The sequence below is a fragment of the Octopus bimaculoides genome, chromosome 7, assembly GCF_001194135.2.
Source record: "Octopus bimaculoides isolate UCB-OBI-ISO-001 chromosome 7, ASM119413v2, whole genome shotgun sequence".
Classification (NCBI taxonomy): Eukaryota; Metazoa; Mollusca; class Cephalopoda; order Octopoda; family Octopodidae; genus Octopus; species Octopus bimaculoides.
The window spans coordinates 10,180,780-10,186,273 of record NC_068987.1 but is presented as its reverse complement, the minus strand read 5'-3'; positions in this window follow the sequence as shown (position 1 = coordinate 10,186,273).

Genomic DNA, 5,494 nt, shown 5'->3' with positions numbered 1-5,494 from the left:
ATCCACGACTGCAGTTCGGCCAGAGAGGAGCTGCAGGGAAGCGCGCCGCACAAACGGCGACCAGACCTGTTCCCCGTCGTCTATGAAGCGCCGGAGATGTCACAGTCTCAGTCTCAGCGCATGTCTGCGCATCATCAACCACGGCATGCCCAGCCCTCCATTTAGCGGCTGTTGACAGCAAATGGATCGTCTAACCATCGGAACGCTTCCCTTCCACAAAATGCGGAAAAATATGCGTTCCAGTTTGGTGATGGTACGGTCAGGACAAGGCACGACAGTCAGACGGTAATCGATGACGGATGCCATGTACGCGTTCGCCACCTCCGCCTGATCTTTTAGGGGTAGCTTCCTCTCGGCCCATTGCTGGGGAGAGTGGCCACCCTACTCCTTATCTCGTCCCAGTTCTCCATTTGGAGGACCGAACCAGACCCCGAGCAATTTAACCGGTCCATCGGTCCAGCGTCCCACGATGGAGACGCTGTAGAACGGCATGGGCTTGCTTCTCCAGGTGCCGATCCACAAGCCCACCGACTTTTTCCGGTTAATTTTCTCTCCCGTTGCCGCTTCGTATTCTTTTAGCGTCTCGCCCACCAGATCGATATGCCTGTGGCTCGACACTATCATGGTGACGTCGTCCGCGTATGCAGACACGCTCCTCCCATATCTTAGTTCTCACGGAATGTCCCTCAATGTCGCCAGATTCAGCAGTAATGCCTTAAGAGTCAATACGTACAGAAACGACGAGAGGAGGCATCCTTGAACGCCTGATGTTAAATGGTCTGGACAGATTTACGTGAACTACCGAGCGGATACCATTGTATAAGGCAGCAATCCAACCGCGAAAGACGGGACCGAAACCAGCCGCTCTTAGGACAACCTCCAAGCCTTCGATTGATCCAGATTGATCAGCGCCCCACCCATGCCAGATTCCTTAACTACCCTGTCTATGATGTAACGCATCAGATGGAGGTTGTCATGGATACTCCTGCCCACCACGGCACACGTTTGCGCCTTGTCGACCAGTTTCTCGATGAAAAGTGCCCATCTCTGGGCTAACACCTTGGCCGAAATCTTCAAATCTGCGTTGAACAGAGTGATGGGCCTGAAGTTATCTACGGCGTTCCCCTTGCTTGGATCTTTCTTTAGCAGTGCCACCGCTCCTCGCTTCACAGCGTTTTGCTGCCAGTTGCAGTAGACAGTTGTCAAAACGCCTCCAAACAAGTGTGGCCTATGACAAGGTAGATAGATTGGTAGGGAGATAGGTAGATATATGGATAGGTAGGTACATAGGTAGACAGGTAGATAGGTAGACAGGTAGATAGATAGATAGGTAGATAGATGGAGAGGTAGGTAGATAGATAGGTAGTTAGGTAGGTAGATAGATAGGTAGGTAAATAGATAGATAAGTATGTAGATAGATAGATAGTTACATAGACAGACAGATAGATAAGTAGTTAAATAGACATACAGATAGATAGGTAGTTAAATACACAGATAGAGAAAGAGATGTTTATAAATAGAGAGATAAAGATACGATGGCTACGTACATACATGCATACATACTTGATACATACATACACAGATGCATAGATACATACACACATACAACTTGTTATTAGTGATGAAATTTGAAATGTTTCATCCTTTTACAAATTTCATCAATAATTCACTACAGAATGACACAAGTGCTTAGGGATCAACACGAATGAAGAACGACCTGTTAACTAAGTCATATACACCGCATTTCCCTAAAAACTAGCTTAAATAAGATAATACATATTTGTATATTAAAAGCGGCATTTCACTGGAAAATTTGAATAAATACATAATATATATATATGTGTATGTGTGTGTGTGTGTGTGTGTGTGTGTGTGTGTGTGTGTGTGTGTGTGTGTGTGCTTTCTGATTTAATCAAGATTGCAGTTTGCTCTTGCGAAATATATTGATCTCTGACCGTTATCGGAACTGTGATACATATAAAGTATTACGACATTGAGAACTCGTGAAATAAATTTGAATAAACGCTTCGTTCAAGCGTGTTAAATTCACATGTATAGTGACATAATTTATTATGATTTATAGTATTACAAATAGAATGAACATGATATAAAAAAAAAAATGTTTGCATATACGTATACATAGGCTATGTTCGCCTCTGTGCTTGTGTGTGTGTGTAAAAGAAGTGAATTCAACAAAAGTGCCCTCAATTGGTTTTACGGTTTTATTGCTTTGATAAAACATCTTCACTCCCCGACCGATGGTATCGCCATGGTAATCCGGACAACGGTATCGCCATGGCAGTCCAGAATATCCTGTCGTATTTGCTTTAAATACTTTGTCCCGTGTGTCTTTTTCATCGTAAAGATCGCTATTTGTCCCGTCATACATTGCAACGTATTTTTTTCTCACAGGACGGGGGAGGGGCAGTTTTGGGGCTCCTGTTTGCTTGTGTTTGTCTCTGTCAGTGGCGTGTGGAGAAAGTTGGTGTCTGGTGGTGGAGGATGGGGCAGAAGGGTGTGAGTGTAGGATGGGGGTCAACATTCACAGGGAGTGTCTTTTTCTCTTTCTTTTTCTACCAGCCGTTTCCCATTCATTCCCTTCAGTGTTCACCTCTTCTTCTTCCTCGGCACTTGTATTGTCTTTCGTCGGCGCGGTAGGTATGGTTTCCTATCTGCTTACGGGGTTTTCTTTGGTCTTTACGGGCGGCGGAGGACAGTCCGCTCTAATGTGGCCTTTCAAGCCACATTTGTAGCATCGCGGGGCGGATTACCATGGCGATATCTTTGTGTGGTGGCAAACTTGGAACATATGTCAAGAATAAAAGACTGCGATAAGGACAATGAATACTGGGTCAAGAAAACTGACACCAGCCAATTACTAAAGCGGATAGATTATCGTGATCTTCGCAATGATTATAATATAGACATTCTTAAGAAGGATGAAGATTAACTGAGTTTTAAAGTCGTACTAACAGATTAAATGAAGTCACCCGGTGGAGGGGCCGAACGGTTTCATTTCATTTATCATTTTCATCCATTATTTTATTCATCCTTACATTCGTTTTTTTTTTGTCCCCACCTTGTATTGCTCCGCTATGTGAGTAATAAATTTTTTTTTACATTTATGGATTACATAATGAAGAAAAAAGGAATTATAGGTTTCTATCTACACAGCCATTATGAATTGCTACAAAGTATTTTACCATGGATTTATACTATTGCTATAATTATAGAACTATAAAGTATAGAATTATCAGCAGTTCGGAGTAAGCAGTTCATTGTGAGCCATCAGCAGAGAGCGTTTAACCTTGTGTAAATACTTTCCTCTTTGCCCAAGATGTCGCGCTGTGAGATTGAACCCGAAACTATGTAATTTCAAAACGAGCTTCTTAACCACACAACCACGTCTGCACTTATGATAATAATCTGTGCGAGACAGAGTCTAGTTAATGACTGGATGAAAAATTATTGAATTTTAGAGGTGGCTTTCAGAAACAATAAGGTTTTGAGATTGGAATTATGAGAGTTTGACGCTAAAAGAGAAAGAAAGAAGGAAAGAAAGAAAGAGAGTGAGAGAGAGAGAGAGAGAGAGTGAGAGAGTGAGAGAGAGTGGTGGGGGAAACTGACATACTTGAAATGCCTCTCAGGGAAGTCAGATGTGTTAAGCAGCTTGGGACAGAATTAATATGCAATTCTCATCATCATTTCTTTTTCGCATCCATTCTAAAGTTAACCAATAAACTGATATATCTAATCAAGAATCTTGCACAAGGAGCTATCATTTGAGAATATCATAGATTTCAGCGCCATTTCTCATTGTTTTGGTTTATAACATTTGAAGCGAAAATATCCTTTTGAGAGAAACAAGTGGATTTTTCTTTAAATATGTATTTTTTTAAAATAACATAGCCATTTTCTTTTTATCTGCTTGCAAGACACGGACACTTCTTTTGGGAGATGTAGTAATACACGTTGTTACTTAGCATGCAATAATTTTGTTTTGTTTGTAAGTATTTCATTCTTAACACAGTTTAATTCGATAGAAAATTACACGGTCGATCTTGGATATTTTGCGATGTAGTTTTCTTTTCGTAAATCATCGATTTGCTTAGGTATCGTCTTTAATGAAACATTAACGAACGTTTCGGCTGTTGTTTGTCTTCTAAACATCAGTAATAATATTCGCTGGTATAGAAATATATTATAACAGATTGGATTTATGTTTTTAATATACTTTTTATAATATGTAGGAATCACATTTTCTAACCTGACAGAAATAGCATGTTTCTTGGAGCTAGAATTTCATAAATTTTTTAGATCAGTTCAAAGATGACTGGAAGATATTTTACATGTAAAGAGGCATTTTTTTTTACTACGGTCATGGAAAAAACATTTCGCTTTAGACTAAAGGTGTTAAAAACATCAAAGTCACATCATAGCACCTTCCTATGGACTGGAAGATGTATTTATAGCCTTTTAGCTGTCTTCAGTGCCAGATACCAAGCGAAGCTACTCCGAATTGGTGGGAGACTTCACTTCCTTATAAGAAATCAGTTGATACTACGCACCGACAGCAAGCGTCGGCCGCCAGGTCGGAGCAGCATATACAAGTCTTGCAAGCAGTGGTATAAAATAAACAAACTTTAGATCAGTCCAAATATGTTAGGATTTTTCACTGCGGTTTGCCAAGAAAAATCTTTCACCAACGACCTATCTTTATATTAAAGGATGATAGCTCACTTCTGAAGACTATTTACGACTGTAGGTAATTTCTTTATCATATTGGAGGCCATTATAGTTTGAATAAACAGGGAGAAAACCGGCTCTAACTTGTCGGTTAGGGGGCTGGGGTATGCCCGTTAGTGATTGAATGCCGATAAGTCGAGAGACCCTACTCTGGATGCGAGCTAGGGTGTCAGTGTGAATAAATATTTGGACGAAATATTTGGTAGAGTATCATATAAAGAAATGTAACAATGCGTTTTTACATAATATCTAATAAGTTATGTAACAGAATAGTATTTAGAACTATCCACGTTTCTGAAACATGTATAGTGAGGTTTCGAAATATTTGTTCCTTTTTACTGTATACATACATACATACATATATACATGCATACATGCATACATACATAGATGTATACATACATTCACACACACGCACACAAAAGTATGATAAATACAAGATGCAGTTTATGCCATTTATTCTCTACGCACGTTTCACCATTGTGGCTACTTGCATCCTCTGCAGTGGTTATTCGTTGCGCATTTAGATGCAGATCCTCAACGGTTCTTCTAGGGAACACTTTATAACATTATGTTGCCACAAAGAAAATGCAACTGGTGACGGTTATTCAGATGAATGTGTGTGTGTGTGTATGTGCGCTCATAATATATATATATATATATATATATATATATAAATGGAGCAAAAACACAATAGAGGGCATTAAAACGTTCGGACAGATAGACGACATAAAGGCGATATATATAT